The sequence below is a fragment of the Mus pahari genome, chromosome 19, assembly GCF_900095145.1.
Source record: "Mus pahari chromosome 19, PAHARI_EIJ_v1.1, whole genome shotgun sequence".
NCBI classification, from domain to species: domain Eukaryota; kingdom Metazoa; phylum Chordata; class Mammalia; order Rodentia; family Muridae; genus Mus; species Mus pahari.
Window position 1 is genome coordinate 27567086 of NC_034608.1, and position 18976 is coordinate 27586061.

Consider the following 18976-nt stretch of genomic DNA (forward strand, 5'->3'; position numbering starts at 1 on the left):
ATCTTTGGATCAAAGACGCTTTCCATCAAAGCTTTGCGTCTACTACAATATTTTCCCAACCTCTGTTGAACCCCAATTGTTTTGGATTATCTCACATTGGGTTCACTGAGTCTGCCTGGATTAACTCGAAGAGAAAAGCTTTCTCCCAGGTATTTCAAACACTTCGCATGCACAGGACTCGGGTGCTAAGCCCCAGGAATTAGTTTGCAGACCTGTGTAGCTGCCTTGACAGTCTTTTTAACTCTAGTTTTATACGAGATACTTTCTGAGATTACAGTGACAGATACAACCCTGTAGGGCAACCATTTATCATCCATTAAGAACACTGCTTACTTTTCCTAACTGGCTGGCCGGAAGCTCTGCAAAGGGGCCTTTTTATAGAGTTTTTACATCCCAATGGATTAAGTATCATTACCCCGTTGGAAAAAGAACAGTTCAATTTCCTCAGAAGAATGGTTCGTCAGGGTACAGCCGTTTGTCTCCAGCCATCTCTAAATCCAGCAATCATGTTTCCCAAGCAAGCACAAAGCAGTGATCACTCAAAGTTGAAATTGCCAATGAATTTAAAATCCGCTCCCCAAATTCCCTTATTATTATACTGCCCCTGAATCCAGTGAGGAGAGCAGAAAGCCAAGTGGATGGGATTGGTGATAAATATCTGTATGCAAAAGAAAAGGAACCAATGCGATCTTTCTTTCAGCGGAAGACAGGTTAAGAATCATAACTGTTGTAGATGAAGGATTTTTTAAGGAAAACTCACTTTAACATTCAGTGCCTTAAATCTCATTATTTTGATATAATCAAGGGCACAGCGTGGCAAGTAGAAAATATGATTCGGTGGTATTTATTTCTATACCTACCCTACTGCCTTTCATTCTCATAAGTAATTACTGAATACTCAGTGTTAAGAGGTGAGTGATTGCTCATTATATTCCAGAGAAGCAAGAATTACAAATACAAATGCCGTTTCTCCCGAGTTCAGTCCTCTGCATTGCAACATGCCTTTCTCAAAGCATCATGAAGACCAGTGTTAAAAGGGCTCCATCTACCCATGCCTTTTGTTATGAGTAGAATCACATCTACCGTGCAAAGCTCACAGAAGGTCTGTCTGTCTGTCTGTCTGCCTGTCATCTGTTTGTCTTTTTTGAATCAGAATGGTTGTGATTCATTTTAAGCAACGGCTTTGCTTATAACCCAAGAGTACCATGTCTCCTTCCTGACCAGCTCTCGCCATCTCCTGCCTGAGCATTTCAAGCTGGACTTGTGCTTAAGTTCTAGCAGGTAGAGGAATGTGTGGTATTCATCTAAACCTCGACATCAGTCCAGACTGGAACTTTGCCTTTCAGCTTCTCCCATTCCATTTATTTTCTGTTCTTATTTGAAGTTCTGAAGAAGCATTCTTTTTATCATCTATCCCGTGTTAATAGAGAATACAAGCACATATAAGCATATGATATAAGCATCTTTTAAAATGAGCATGCAGTTGAGAACAAAGGAAAAGATGGGGGGATCTACTTGTAATTATTATGTGCAGTAAAGGTAAAAGTGGAAAATGCCAAAGCAAGGGTTGGTGGGATGGTTCAGTGGTTAAAACAAGGGCTGAAGGGGTGGCTCAGTGGTTAAAGCAAGGGGGTGGAAGGATGGCTCAGTGGTCAAAGCAAAGGCTGGTGGGATGTCTTGGTGGGTAAGAGTGTTTGGTGCTCTTTCAGGGGGACCTGAGTTTGGTCTCCACCACTCATGTCAAACAGTTTTGTGACTGAAGCTCAAAAACTGTTCCTTTTGTAAAGGAATCCAAAGCCATCTTCTGTACTCTGTGGGCACACACACACACACACACACACACACACACCAATAAAGGTAAAAATAAATCTTTGAAAAATAAGAATGTAAGACTGTGGCAGCATACTCACAGTTACACAGCATGAGACTGTCCTGGAATAGTGTGAGTATAGTTCACTCCCTTATTTTAGCCAGAGCAGCTGGACATGAATTTTTAGGCTTGTCCAGACCCCTAACAGGCTTGAAAACCTTATCAGCCAGTTGGGCATGAAGAAACCACATTACATAAATGTCTATACTATGACTTCAAGAGGATTCGTGATGTCAGAAAATCTCATTGACCATGGAATCTCAGTGCTTAGAAAGACCGGAGATGCAGGGAACAGAATTGGATTAGTGCAACACACACTATACAAATAAAGATGCACTAAGCATAGCTAGGTTGAAGCACCTTATACCTACCAGAGAAAGAACTTCTGAGATAGCCGAGGGAAAAAGAACCAGGGCGTCTGTCCTGTGTGAGACATTGGAATGATAATTAGAGGTCAGGGAGAATATGAGAACCTCATGGGACACCTGCTGTGCCCGAATGACATTGCCAGGCTTAGCACACCTGGACTGCCTATGATGGAAATCGTTGAAAATAAAGCTGATTCAGTTTGGGAATTAAAAGACATAATATGGGGTGTTTCTAAAATTACAGACCATGGAAACGACCTACTTGCTAATTTGAAAATTAACACCCATAGCAACTACTATTTATCAAGAATTTCTCTGTCCCCCATTTCATAGTCACTGTCCTGTGCGATCATTAAGCCTGCCCTAAGGAATTAGCTAAGGGTATTTTATTTATAGATGAGGAAATAAATATATAGTTTCTGTGTTCCTCAGAGTTCTCACGATAGACTGGCGCGGTAGGATGGATGTATTATAAATATGCTCGTGTGACTGTGGAGGCCAAGAAGCCACACAGTGGACTGTTGGCAAGCTGGAGCACCAGAGAACATTGTGATATATTGTGTAAAGACTCCAGAGCCAAAGTACTGCGGATTGCAGCTTCCTGTCTGGGTACAAGGACCAGGAGCATCTAGATCTAGAGGCTATGGATACAGTGGTTCATATGGTCAGGCAGAGAAATTGACTTTTATTAGTGTCAGTTTCTCAGTGCTGGTTCTTGTTAGGGCCTGTGTGGACTGAGTGCCGCCAGGGTGTGAAGGCAGAACCCCCACAAGATGATGCTAATCTCTTCACATTTCAAAAGTAAGTTTTAGATGTCTCTTCATAAAAAATGGTGGGCGAAGGACATGATAGATATGCTAATTAGCATGATTTAATCATTCCACGTAGCGTTTTTATTAGTTGCTTTTCTTGTGGCTATGACAAAATATCTGGCAGGAAGAATTTTAGGGAGGAAGGATTTTTTTTTCTAATTCTCAGATTTATGATGGAAAAATGCTACACAGTGGTGATGGTAGCGTGGCTTCTGTTCATGTGGTGGAAGCTTGCAACTTAGCTTTCTTGCGTCTTACCAGGTGGCAGAAGGACAGGGCTAGGACCAGCTAGACAACTCAAGGAACATCCCTCATATCCCCAGTTTCTCCCACCTCTACTTCATCCCCTCACAGCCTCCCTGAAACAGAACCGCCATCAACTGTAAGACTTGCAACCAGACCGACCTGTTTGTTAAGCCCGCCTCTTTATCTTCATAAGGGCATATTCATGAGTGACTGACAACTGTGAATAATCTACACCTCTCTGAGTCTTTTTTTTTTTAAGAATGAAACTTAATTAAATTTGCTTGCTCTACATAGTTATGAAAAATTATGCAACAGGTAATGTTTGATAGTTTGAAACCTTTCGTGAGACTTATTCTTAGTATTTAGTCTATCAAGTATTATGTATCAGTTTATTCATTTTTGCTGCCATTTTCCAATTAAGTTTATTTTAACTGGGTGTCTTAGTAAGGGTCTTACTGCTGTACACACACACCATGACCAAGGCAACTCTTTTAAAGGACATTTAATTGGGTCTGGCTTACAGGTTCAGAGGTCCAGTTCGTTATCATTAAGGAGGGAACATGGCAGCATCTGGGCAGGCATGGTGCAGGAGGGGCTGAGAGTCCTACATCTTCATCTGAAGGCTGCTAGCAGAATTCTGACTTCCAAGGAGCTAGGATGAGGGTCTTAAAGCCCACAAGCACAGTGACACACCTACACCAACAAGGCCACACCTTCTAGTAGTGCCACTCCCTGGTCCAAGCATATACACGCCATTACACTGGGATAAGAGAAAATACAATTCTAAGTATCACCGAGGCATCATGGACTTTCAGTTCATTCTGTCTTTGGAATTCTCAGATGAGAGTTAATGTATGTGCCTCCCCAGATATCGATCAGTTCTTTATGGCAGAACATTTTCTACATCCTCGCTCCTTACTTTCAGAAGTGCACAGAACAGCACAGCCGGTAACCCAGCAGAAACTCTTGGGCCTGCTACTGTGACTTAGACCCTCTCACCATCCTCCCGTCCTCCCCTACTGCTCCCCTCTGAAGCGTGTGATAATCACCCTCCCATTCACAACATTCCATGTATGTGTCTCTGTGTCTGGCTTATTTCTCTTGACATCAGGATGTCACGTTTCATCCTCATATTCATAAATAACAGGGCTTCCTTATCTTACGTTGTTTAATAGTACTCAGTTATGTGTGTATCTCATTTCCTGTATCCATTTGCCATTTGAAGGACATTGAGACATGCCTAGTATCATCAAATTAAAGAATATCCCATGTATCTACCACTGCCCCATTTATTATACCAGCAATGCACATTCACATTATTTCTAATCTTTGGTTATTATAAATCTAGTGCGTTTGTCCAAATTTTGACTTTTTTTAAAAAAAAATCTAAGTATAAACTAAGGATTTGAAAGGGTGGGGATGGCTTAATGAAGTATAAAACTGTTTCTGTTTATCTTCAGAAGTGGTTGTTACATCATGAGTGTCCTGGTTACCTTTCTGTTGCTGTGTGTATCTTCTTTAAAATGTGTAATGTCTGCCTGCTTTCAATAGGGTTATTTATACTTTGTTCTTTTCATGAGGTGTGCATTTCCTATTGCAGTACATGCAGTATATGCAGCATATGCATTATATGAAGTATATGAAGTATATTCAGTATGTGCAGTATATGCAGTATGTACAGTATGTGCAGTATATGCAGTATATGCAGTATGTGCAGTATGTATTCGCTTGTAGTGTCCTAAGTTTTTTTTTTTACAGGTTTTTTTTCTTTTTCTTTTTATTATTATTTTCTTTATTTACATTTCAAATGCTATCCCAAAGGTTCCCTATGCCCCCCCCACCCCTGCTCCCCTACCCACCCACTCCCACTACTTGGCCCAGGCCTTCCCTTGTGATGGGTCATATAAAGTTTGCAAGACCAAGGGGCCTCTCTTCCCAATGATGGCTGATTAGGCCATCTTCTGCTATATATGCAGCTAGAGACACAAGCTCAGGGGGTACTGGTTAGTTCATATTGTTGTTCCACCTANAGGNTTGCAGNCCCCTTCANNTCCTTGGGTACTTTCTCTAGCTCCTCCATTGGGGACCCTGTGTTCCATCCAATAGCTGACTGTGAGCATCCACTTCGGTGTTTGCCAGGCACTGGCATAGCCTCACAAGAGGCCACAATATCAGGGTCCCTTCAGCAGAATCTTGCTGACATGAGCATTATCTGGTGTATGACTGGCACGTTCTCTCCCGGCCTTCCTAATGTATCTTCACTGTGTCATCTTGCTGTTTCATTGGCCAGGGTTTTAAATTGATGTCATCCTGTTTGTCTATTTTTGTTTCTGTTGTCTCTGCTTGTGATGTCCCCTAGGGCAGGAGGCTTTGTCTATCTGACTTCTTCTAGGGTCTCATAGTTTTAGGTCTTACTTACACTTGGGGTTTTGAATGAATATTTTCATACTGTGTCTGTCTTCCTTCTCTTACACATACATATCTAGGTATTCCAACACCACTTGCTGAAGATGTCCTTTCCGAATTGCTCTGTCTTGATGTCTTTGTCAGGGGTCATCTGACTACCTATTTTTGAATCTATTCACCCATAGAATTTTGTTTGCTATAATTTGTCATGTGTTTTGGAATAAGAAAAATTGAGGGTGTTTCCCCCCTCCTCTTTTGCTATACACTCTTGATTATTCGGATTGTTTTGTGTTTCCATATGTTTCAGATTATTTTTTTCTCTAATGTCTCAGAGGATACATACAGTCTTGGATAGTTTCTTTGTAATGTCAGTGTCCCTGTCCCCTCACCCCGAAGGAACTTTTCTAAGCTGTCATTTCATTGCTGGCACTACACAAAGATTCTAGCCAAAAGAGTTATAGGGTTTTTTGTTGTTGTTGTTGTTGTTGTTGTTGTTTTTGTTTGCACAGTGGCCTGGGTCCTAATGAGGGAAGTCATTTTGAGCATCTTTCAGCCCTACTGCACCTTCTCTTACCTGTTGTCTTCTGTGGTGACCTCTGGTGAAGTAGTTGGCCGACGGTTTTGCTTCTTCAGGGATATGTCACCTTCTTCTAATAATCTCCTCTCAAAAATCTCTTATTTCCCCTGTCAGTGTTCTTAAGTATCCCGTGTTTCCTGCCCCACTATGTTTCAAATGAAGTCAGTGTTCTTGGGGGAACGGTATGGGAGAGCTCTGCCTAAAGTAGCATGTAAGGAGTTATAAGAAATAACTTCTATGTTAATATAATAAGGGATTAACTCCCAGATACATCTCAGCATTTCATTATTAGATTTGCTAGTGCTCCACCTAGATCATTAAATGCAAATTGCATAGATTATTGATCCCAAAGTTACCTTTATGGTACAGTGTGCATGGATGTGAAACTACTAGGTGGCATATTTGTGATGATTGTTAAATAAAATGCTCAACCACAGTTTCATAGTAAATAGCAGGCACATTCCACATCCTTAAGGAAGAAGTCCGGCAGGTAACATCACAGAGTTTCAGCACACCTTATCAGATTCTAGGCTGCTCATGGCTATCGTTTCCTTTCGACAGACACTGGATGCCTCAGGAAACAATATCCATTACCCATTCACTATTCCATAGTGAGGAGATCTTGTAGTGATCCTTATGTTAAGGTACTTGTTAACTTTGATATCAATTGCAGTATATCATCATCAGGTTTATATTCAAGCATTCCCAAATAATATTGGTCTTATGTTTTCTGTAGCTTATAGACTCCATTGCTGTCTGAGGCTCTCTTTAGTTAAGTATGTAGTATGAGTGCATGTGTGCATGTGTGTGCATGTGTGTTCACATGTATGCACACATGAACACCACTTCTCTATGCTTTCCTTCCCTTCCTTGGTAGTGGTGGGTGTGTTCATTGCCTGTGGAAAACCCCAGGAAGGTAAAGCTCTGGGCTCTTCTCCTGGTTTACTATTGTTAATACCTCCTCAGCTCTCATGTCTGAGAGCCATCACAGAGCTATAAATGATAGAAATTAGCTTCATCAACACACAGAGGCAAAGCCTAGTTAACTGCTCTGCAGCCCATGAAAAGTTCTGAGCCTTGAGAATTCGTGTTTGTGATAAATTACAAAGGGCGGTGACCTTTGTTGAGTTGGAGCTGAAGTGCTAACAAAATATGGTGGCCCCCAGGTATAGAAAGGCCTTTAATGCCATTCTTCGATTTTGGTCTTTGATTTTTAAGTTTGAATGAAGGCAGACATTCCTCTAGGGGTGGGTGATGTCATCTTGGCTCCATCAATTTCAGATGACACTAATATGGAACAAGATGGATAGTAGACCAGAGTGGCAGAAGATCAAAGGACAAGAAGAGTTAGCCATTGTTTATCTAGATATCTGTAGCTGACAATTAGGATCCCAGTGCTTAAGTAGTGCTAGCTGAGACAGAGTCAAACTCGATACTAAACTCTCCAGAGTCGGGAGAACTGAGAGATGCCTCCTTGGGTTTCTATTTGGGCAAAGAAACTGAGGAGATGCTCAGCTTCTTACATATCCACAATTACTCAAATCCCAGAAGCCCCTGTTTCAGTTTATGCAGTCACCATCAAGGTATCCATCTAGTATGGAGCTTTATGAGCCTCTAGAACATCTGCAAGAACAGCTCTACTCCTAATTTCAAAATATACCATTTGCATACCAGGAGATATTGGAAGTAGACGAAATCAATTGTCAAAGTTATCTCTGTCTGTCTGTCTGTCTGTCTGTCTGTCTGTCTGTCTGCCTGCCTGCCTGCCTGTTTGTGTGTGTCTGTCTTCCACAGTTACCCATAGCCTCCATGGGACATAGTTAGGTTGTAGTCTCATTTAGTATGTGGCCATCTAGGCATGGTGTGTTGGTTTGTATATGCTCGACCCAGGAGTGGTACTATTAGAAGGTGTGGCCCTGTTGGAGTAGGTGTGTCCTTATTGGAGTAGCTGTGTCACTGTGGATGTGGGGTTTAAAACCCTCATCCTAGCTGCCTGGAAGTCAGAATTCTGCTAGCAGCCTTCAGATGAAGCTGTAGAACTCTCAGCTCCTCCTGCACCATGCCTGCCCAGATGCTGCCATGTTCCTGCCTTGATGATAATGGACTGAACCTCTGAACCTGTAAGCCAGCCCCAATTAAATGTTCTTTATAAAAGTTGCCTTGGTCATGGTGTCTGCTCTCAGCAGTGAGACTCTAAGACACATGGTAACTTATGTATACAATCCCAGTACTTGGAAAGCTGACACAGTGGATTGCTGTGAGTTCGAGGGCATCCTTGGGTAAAAGTGAGATCTAGTCTCAAGATAACCAAACCCTGAAACAAACAAATATGCATGGATGACATCATGGTGTCTGTCACCAACCTTCTTTCTCCCCTCATTCCATCAAGTCTGGATTCTGAAGAATGAATAGCAGTGTCATCAGAAGAGAGGGACTCCTCAGCCCTCCTGGAGAATAATCACTGTTCAGATGAACTTGATGTTCTAAAGGAATGAACTGGTGTCTATTGACTTTCCCTACTGTGCAACAAGACAAAAGAAAACAAAAATATACTCTTGTTATTTCTCCTTTCACTATGAAGTTCCCAAGTCTGGGCTGGGCCATTATCTACCAAGTTCTCATGGCTTTTCTACAATACTTTTATATATAAGCCTTAGAAAAGTCTGCTAGGGCATTACTAATATAAACTGATCTTGACTTGTCCTGGAGGGGATTCTGTGAGTAGTGGCACCTTAATGTCACCTACTTTCTCTTAAAGAGATGTGCCTCTGGAAAAATACATATTCTTTTGTTATCATAGGTCTACAGTAAGAGACTTTGGATTCCCATCTGCAGTTTGTGCTGCACGATTTTAAGGTAATTATGTAAATGACCAGAGAGATACAGTTTTCCTCTTCTGTAAGCCAGAAGAGAGCAGTTTCCCCCACAGCTACTTCTCTGGAATGTTGAGTTATGTATCTTGAATGAAACTTCGAAGAAAAGTAGCCCATTAAATGATGTCACACTTGATGCACATAAATGGATACATCTAAGTATACATTTATACACAATGTATACAGCATTGACTTGTGAGGTAGGGAGGTTTTTTTGAAAGTGTCAAAAGTAATAATTCTTCTGAAATATTTTGCATACTCCAACATTCTAAAAAAGGATGTTGTGTAACCATTATTATTTTTTGGTCTTTTATTCTTTTATTAGTATATACTAATTATTTTATTAGTATATACTAAAAATAGCCTATATTTTGATAATTTTCACCTCCCATCTCCTGTATTGACTGTCTTCCTGTCTGCTGATGTCCCTCTCCTGTCCTCCTGTCTGCTGATGTCCCTCTTCTGTCCTCCTGTTTGCTGCTGTCCCTCCCTGGCCCACTAGTCTACATTCTACTTTCACATCTTCATTTTTGTTTTTAATGATTTACCAACTGTCATTAAGTTGCTTATAATTTTTAGTGGGTATTCCATTTTTATTCACAGTATATGTTTCTGTCCCATTTAATGACTTAAGCTATAATATAAAAAAGAGACAGCATTTTAACACCTAGGTACTAAAGGTACGGTCTGTGCTGTGCCTTTTCAGCATTGATGATACGTGGGAACTGTCAGCAATGCAGACATTTGTCCTGACCCTGGCTGAGCACACATGTTGCACACAGTCTCTGGCTAGTTATACCTTTAGGAAGTAGGAGTTTAACAGCTACTAACCATTCCATAGGAGTCTCCAGGCCAGGCGGAAAATGGCACAAGGTTTGCAATCAGATTCACTCATGGGCTGGGCCAGATACAAGGTTTCTCATGGGGAGAACAGGCTCTAGTTAAGAACATAACTTTCTTGTATAAGACCCACTAATTCTTTATGATACCTGGAGATACCTTTAACCAGCAAAACTGGTTAAAAAGAGAATATAACATGCAGAGAGTTGTCCTCATCTGTGTCTCAGGCGTTGGTGGCCATCTGCTCCACGTGCCCAGTGTCAGAGTCCCTCCTAGGCCACCACTCCTCCAGACATACTCCTCAGGAGTGACGAGATGCGATTCCCTCGGTGTGGCTTTTCCTGCCGCCTACACTGAGAGCTGGTGACCTCGTTAATTTTTCTTTTTTCCACACACGTGCCCAAAGTTCTGAGTCTTGATTTTATCTTCTCTACATTCTCCATCTCGAGTCTTAAAGGAGATTCAAACTGACCCAGAGTTTCTGGAACTGTGAGGCTAGCCCCACTCAGCAGGCCCAGGGTGCTAGAAACTGCTAGGCCCCACTGGCTGCTGTGCGTATGTGGGGTTCAGCCCCACTGGCTGCTGTGCACATGCGGGGCTCTGCGGTTTCTTCTCTGTACGCCGGCTCACTGTTTTCCAAAATATTTCTTTGAACGCCCGGGATGAAATGATTTCACATCTAAATTTTAGCATTTCATGCCACATTTTACAATGTGACATTTGATATTTTGCCTTGGCCTTTACTTTCAAACTATTCTCTCTTAAACAAAAATAAAATAATTTGCTACCCAGAATGCACATAAGAGATGGAAGGCAAGGGGATTCAGTCACATGAACATTTGCAATCAAACTACCTCAGTAGTCTGTGAACACTCATTATGAAAATGAGGCTATAGAAACATATATAAACTATACCATCAGGGAATGCTCTGTGCTGCTTTAGGCAAATGTTGCAAAACAAAAAAATGGCAGCTCACACCAGCAGAACACTCAAGAGAAGAACCTTCTTCAGATACCAGGGCCAATCTCAGAACAACCCCAGTTCTTTGCTCACTTGTAGCATTTTTAGTTCCATGTTTTTGAAAAAAAAAAAAAAGTTAGAATATTTCATAAAGTAAAGAGGGTTCCTTTGCTTTCCTCTCAAATGCCAAGTCCCGTGTTGACTTGTAAGTTTCTGATGCTCTTAACATGAACTCTTCAAGCAGATGAAATCTCGCGGACTCAAAATATGAGCTTTCCAGTGAAGACAAGACTTGAGCCTTCTGAACCTCTCTCTGTTTTGGAAGACAGGCGTGTGGTCATAATTAGAAATTCAGAGAGTATTCTATAAAGGAAGCTATAGCAGTTTATTTCATGCATTATTGGGTATTTCATTTTTGAGTAAGAAAAAAAAAATTCCTAATAGCCGTTGCTACTTTATGAAAAAAATCGGGAACTTGTTTCTCAAAAAGAGAGTTATTTCCTCATACAAATTAAAGTCAGTGCACACCTTAAGTGAAGTGTTTATTTTTCCTTCTTAGTTTTAAGATATGCCTCGTATATTTGAAGGTGTAATTGTCTATGTGTTTGTGTGTGCAGGTGCTGAGAGCGTCGGAGCCCTTGAATACTCTAGAGGTGGTGCTATAGACTGCTGTGAGTTGCCTGATACAGGTACTGGGGACTGAACTTCCCTTGGTTTCATCTGAAGGGGAGAGTTTATGTGTAGCACACACTTGGAAGCTTTCACACCAGTACTTTCCAGAACACCTTCTGGTGCAAATGTAGTAGTCCCTGGCCGCTGTCACTGAGATGCTGTGATTGACAGTTCTCGTGTGCACAGCTGCTTCAAAGCCTCGCTGATCTCTCACGCTTTAAAAGGATTTATTTTTATTTATCTGTGTTTGTGTCTCTGTATCTGCCACACATGTGTGGGTACCCATGGGGCTCATAAGAGGGTGTTGTATCCTCTGCAGCTGGACTTACAAGTGGTCAAGAGCCATCAGAAATAGGTGCTGAGAACTGAATGGGGTCCACTGGAAGAGCAGTTCTGACTCCTAACCATTGAGTTATCGCTACAGTCCTGAACATTTACATTAAAGACCAGGCACACTTTGCATAATTTTGGCTAAAACTGGGTTTTCCCAGAAGAAATGAAGATGTCCTAGGAGGATTGGCTGTGTTCTAATTTGCGTATGTAATCGCTGGTCCTGGATGTATAACACATCCTTTGGATGTTGTTCAGAGGTTTGTTTATGTATTAGTTACTACATCAAATTATGAAGAGCATGAGTGTTTATTTCAGTGTTTAGAGGAAGCTTTTGTTACATCTGCCTTGCTCATTCTCCCAGTATCATGTCCGGTGTTTGCTTCTGTTATCACACACAGCCCCTCTCTTAAGCCTGTCGATGTTGCTAGCCAGAGTGTTGACAGAGAGGCTCTATCTGGGCAATTGTATATGCTTGCTACATAGTACTATATCACCACTGAGATGATTAGAATCTTAGTGTTGACAGATGTAATATATATTCAATTTATATGTTTATGCACATGTATTATAAATACAGATATACACATCTGTATTTATGTCTTTTTATGACTTTTAAAATTATAAATATTTGACGAAACATTTAATCAGACCCCTTTGAAAGCAGATATAATGTCATATCAGAAGGGGTGACAATAATAGCCCATATAAACAGTCTTTGTTTTTTTTTTTCAATTTGGATCCTAAGAGCGAAATCTCAAGAAGGAGGTAGTCAATCAAGGTCATAGGAGTTCATGTTCACTGATTGCTTTGTTCAAGAAACAATAAAAACATGGTTATTTGATCAAAGGCTTTCAACTAAGCCAGAACTCAGAGCAAAGGACACAAACGATTGATCCTAGCTAGATGAGCATGTTCTGTGATACGTTGATTTAACACCAATTTGCTGTTTTGAAAACCACAAAACTTATGTGCTGAGCCCCCCTTTCTCCACGGCTGCAGTGGAGCTAATGAAGGACTGGGCAGCTCTTCCTGAGTGGCATAGACAACAGGACGATGACTCCTGACAGCTTGACCCCTCAGATGCTCTTTGCTATAACGTCTTTGCGTTTAGTGTCTTGGACCCAGACGTTTATGTAAAGGGCAACAGCATTTCACCTGGCAGCTCCAGAATGCCTGACGTTACCTAGGAGCCACTGCCAAGGTTGTTTAGATAAGGAGGCTCCACTATCTGCAGCTCTGACCTCTAGCTGGGCTGATATGATTAGATGGCTTTAGCTTGTAGTCAATAAATAATCTTGGTGCCGAGGAAACTGTCTCGGGGCAGGCCTCGGATGAAGAGCTGGACACAGTGGGATGTCAACACCATCTTCTGTCTTGACTTCACCTTCTTGTCCTTGTCCCCAGACCCTCTCTCTTGATTAGGAGAGATATGTTATCTGGGTTTTATAACTGCCCAGCCGATGACAGCAGCTGAGCTGTTCTGAATTTGCTTAATTTCTTCTCGTCCCCTTTAGTTCTCTTGTTGGTAGCAACCTCTTTGTAAGTGAATATGAAGCTCTATCAAAACTGGGAGACCAGGAGAATATTGTTGAAACTCAGATTTATTATGGGAGTCACCCTAGGATTTCTGGGTTAGCAGGTCCGCTTGGGACTGAGGAATATGTGTTTCTGACAGTCTTGAGGTGGTGTCAATGCTTTGGAGACTTGGAGAACATTGTGAGGACCACCGGTCCTGGGGAGTAACATTGATCTAGGCATTTGGCATATGGCATTTCTGGGTTCTGTTGGAAATGATTTGATATCATATTTTAAAAGAATATGTAGGACTTGTTTTTTAAGAACTGTGCTGGGTTTCCCACCTTTTCTAACTCACAGACTGTTACTGATATGTTCCTGTGCATTGAGTACCCAAGAAGGTGCACGTGTAATTCTAAGTAAAATCTTAAGATGAACATCAAATAGTTTTTTAATTGTATCTTAGTGATACATTTGTTACTTGATATTTTGAAACCGAACTGAATCAAAGAAAGTTAAATCCCTTTTTATTGGTTTTGTCCGATAAAAAGCGAGATGTTTTTAATGAAGCAAATGCCACTATTTACAGCTGTATGAATTCAGTCTAGTGCTGCTAAATTCTCTATGATCTTTGCAAAATGTAAGACAATATTGGAAATTTTTAAATTTAAATAATAATATAAATTGTAGACAATCACTTCGAATTAATTATAAAGTCTAATTTTATTCCTTAGATGTCTCTCCCAAATGGTTCTCCCTAGGTTTAAGCACATGCTACAGATAGAAACCAGCATGTTGGCTTAGCCTTCTTACAAAGCTTAGAACACTGAGAGACTTGGTGGATAAAAGGATGTGAAGACCTCCAGATGCACCTCAGTGGTAATCAGTCTCCTTGGGGCTTCGAGGAATCCATGGTGTCCATTTCCCAACTGGTAGGGTAGGTTTCAAGGGAAGCACACTGCACATTTGGTAAATATTAGACTTCAGAAACGCAATGTTGAATTGGGACTCCTTGATCATAATCGAGTTGATGGATGACAATCTAAGTTGCAAAGGTGTTTCCATGTGGACTTCAAATGATGATTGAGTAGGAGGTCCTGTTTCCTATTGATGTGTAACTTCTAATAATGTTGGTGGGAGTTTCAGAAGTTTTCCTACATCAGGCTGGTGGGTTCTAAAGCGAACCACAATCCCCTCGCAGGGCTATGTCATAACACACGCCCGGTGTAACTCATTCATGAAAAAGAATGAACTATTATTAGACAGCATATACGTGTGTGCATGTGTGCACACACACAACATATATGTTGTTCTAAAATAGCATTCCATAGTATCCCTTTAATCATATTCATGTATAAAATGTGAGATTACCCTTCTATTGATACCTTTACAGGTATAGAGTCCTAGTAGAGTATATTCCTCTTGGCATAAATGCTAAGAATCAAGCCTGGTTTCGACTAGTTTAAAAACATCTCTGACTCTTGGTCCTAAAAACCAACGAGTCTGACACCTTTTGTTTTCTCGGATTACAAAATCCCTCTCAGGTTCAGAATGTTTTCCACGGCAGGCAAGTGGTGGGAACTGAGAGAAATGCTGGTTTGATTCTTTGCTATTTGTACTCGAGAAAATGCTTTGAGATTATTCCTTGTAAAATGGAGGTGCTAGCTCTCTCGGATCTCTTGATAATCATACTCCACCCTGTAATTCACAAGAGAGAAAGGCCTTCCACCTTTGGGGCTAGAGGCTACCTGGCATTATTCCGGGCATCCAGAAGGAAGGAAGAAGCTTTACCTCCGGAATCTTTGGAAATGAGGTGGCAGCTGTTAAGCTGTTCTTGTGATTCCTGGGCTACACGTGCGTCCCTGTTCATTCAACCATTTTTTTTTTTCTTAAAGAAAAAAATCTCTTGTTGCCAAGCTGTTCACTGCAGAGAATTTAAAGAAAAGCAGCCATGATATTTAGAAGCCAGCTTTGTCTTTCTCCTTTTCATTTCTCAGAACCCGTGGCGCCTGGATTCCCTGCCGTATCCATCCATCCATGGGGTTTGACTGTGGACAAGCCACCACTGACTGTCGCTGAGGCTATGGCCTGGTGGAGCCTCAGTCCCCACACTGGTTCTCCCACCAGCAGACAGGCACTCTGCCTCATTGCTCTCCCTGCTGTTGATTCTCAGTGCACCATTGCTTCCTGAACCGGCTCTAGCCTTCCATCCCCTCTTTCCCAGGCTTTCCTGCCAGTTTCTCTGCCTCCCAAACATCTAATTCTCAGGGTTCACACTCCTCTCTTCAGCGTTTAACACCTGGGTGATCATATCCAGACCAACAACTTAACCCTCTAAAGGTGTCCCCATGTCCACTGCTCTAATCCACACTTTTCTGGGGTTCACAGCCAGTCAGTTTCTAGAGATTCTCATTTGACTGTCATACGGAAAATATCTGATGGGTCCTGCCTCTTGACCTGGCTGTCAGCTCAGAACTTGGAGGAACTTTCCTTTGTTCTACACACTAACATCAAATTCCACAATGTCATTCCTGAGTGGTCTTATCTTTTTCCATAAGCGATAAGTGGTCTTTTTGCTTAGCATGACTTCTCCTTCTCTATCATGTTGTTCTGTGTTCTGCTTACCATGACCTTGCAATCTTTGTCATGATATTCTGTGTTCTGGTGAGCAGGACCTCTCAGTCTGTTAGGTTACTCTGAGTTCTGCTTAGCATAGCCTCTCAGTCTCCGTTAGGATATTCTGTGTTCTGCTTAGCATGACAATTGTAATCTCCGTCGTGTTGTTCTGTGTTCTGCTTCCAGTTTTAGTGGTAGGATCATTAGTGTGCCGCACTGTTCATTTCTATCTCAATGCCTTTTGCCCTCCACAGAAATGAACTTATACCAGACCAGAGTCTTGTCTCTTCTGGTCACTTTTGTACTCTAAGGCCACATTTTCTCAGGAGTAGCTGCAAAATGTTTATTAAATGAATGGATGAAAGGATAATACATCACACTGCAGAGAGACTTAACTTGAAGTAAATTTCAGAAGTTAGCCGAACACCAGAGAAGCAGCGTACAGGTCTCTTACTATCCCGGGCATCGCTTCAGATGCTGGTGTTAGAGGGACAAGCGAGCCACGAAAGAGGAGACACTGATACTGTCACAGAACAAAAGATTTCACGGCGACTGGTGAATCTGTCCCTGAAAACACTCCACCTAGGACCTGGTTGTCTCTATTGAAATCAGAGAATCCTGTAGATTCCTCCGGCCTCTTCAGTCACTGTCTCTTTTTAGCTGATGTTTTTACAGAGGACATTAATATTGAAGCAGAGTGGTTTTACTGCCACTTCAAGGACATGTGGAATTAGAAGCAATTAGGAGAAACTGCTGAAACCACAGAAGTATATTAGGTAACGGCTGTGTCACTTAGAGGCATGCTTGAGACGGAGCTATGACGAGTGTAGCATACAAGGGACATCGCCACCCCAGTTGAGGGATTTGACCCCGTCACAGAAAGACAAGGGAAAGCATGTTTCATGCTGAGGACTGCATCCACGGCTGTCATCTCTCACAGTGCGTTGCCCATTTTAAATTCTGTAGCGCGCTGCTTATGAGAACAGCCACAGCTTCCGACCTTCTTATCTCACAGATGCTTTTAGTGAGAAGCTTCTGAACCGAATGCATGGTTTCCACACTGGTACTTATGGAGGAGAGGGTTGAGAGGAACTTTCTCACAGAACAGCAAACAAGAGAGATCTCCTACATGGAAGGACGGTCCCTCCCCGAATAGACCACAGGGGTTAGAATGTTCAGACAAAACACATGAGCATGCTTAAGAAGTAGATAATGAGACATATTGTCCATTGCTAATCTTTTTTTTTTTTAAGATTTATTTATTTATTATATGTAAGTTCACTGTAGCTGTTTTCAGACACACCAGAAGAGGGCGTCCCATTTCATTACAGATGGTTGTGAGTCACCCTTCGGTTGATGGGATTTTGAACTCAGGACCTCCAGGAGAGCAGTCATGCTCTTAAACACCGAGCCAGCTCTCCAACTATCCAGCTCTTGCTCTGGCTCTGCTCACTGTAGCTGTCTTCAGACACCCCAGAAGAGGGCATCAGATCTCATTACGGATGGTTGTGAGCCACCATGTGGTTGCTGGGATTTGAACTCAGGTCCTTCAGAAGAGCAGTCGGGTGCTCTTAACCTTAGCGGAGCCATCTCTCCAGCCTGCCTATTGCTAATCTTAATCAACAGTCGGCCACACAGTTGGCTTTGTAGAGACAGGCAGATGTGCACAGTGCGAGCCGGTACTCATAGCAACCCTGGGAGCTGGTGTAAGGGAGAGCATGAAGGTAGAGCCACTTGCCATGAGTGTGATGAACAGAGGTTCACCTTAGCTGGTGCTAGGAGCATCTCCAGAGTCAAGGAGGCCATGTTCGGAAAGGAAGGCGTTTCATGATTCTGCTGCTTCTCTGAGTTGGCAGCTCTGTTGTACTTAAGTTCCAAGGATCTGTTTCAGTGAACACTTTCTCTCCAGCATCACCAATCCATTGAAGAGCAGGACAAATGGTTCTTAGGGTTTGGAAATACAGAAAGAGAAATTGCCAGAGTCCAAGGGAGGACATCATAGTCATCAATATGGACTACCATACAATACGGTCCAACCACCTGTGTATGAGGTGTTGGACTGTCGTATGAGGCAGTCACTTAGATCCAAGTGTCCCAGTGTGTGGGACCATCCTCAGTGCTGAGACATTTGATTGACTCTAAAATAGTAACACTGTCCAATGGTTGCATAAATTGGCCAGCCGTGATGCCTACCAGGTGTGGCTTATGTCACCTTATCTCTGTATCTTTGCTATTCACCAAAGGTCACTTTTGTCTTGAAGATTGAACCTCCCCCTCTTCCCCGAACACGTCTCTTAACTATAATCAACAGTCAGAAGGGTAAACCTCAGGGGTTGCAGAGACGGCTCAGTGAGTAAGAACATTTGCCACTCGTTCAGAGGAAGCTAGGAGTTCACACCCAGCACCAACATCAGCAGCTCACGACGACTTCTCACTTCGGCTCCAGGGGATCTGATGTCCTAGCCTCTGTGGGTATCTGTGCCCTTACCAACTGCATACACAAAGACATACACACACACACACACACACACACACACACACACACACACACATACACAGAGACATACACACATATACATAGACATGCACACATATACACACACAAAGACATGCACACATACACAGAGACATGTACACATACACATACACACAAACACACAATTAAAAGAGTAAAAATGAGTCTTATAAAAAAACATGCCAAGCCTTGAAAGACTTGGCTCAGCAAGATTATCAGTGATTGGGCTGGTGAGATGGCTCAGTGGGTAAGAGCACCCGACTGCTCTTCCGATCGTCCAGAGTTCAAATCCCAGCAACCACATGGTGGCTCACAACCATCCGTAACAAGATCTGACGCCCTCTTCTGGAGTGTCTGAAGACAGCTACAGTG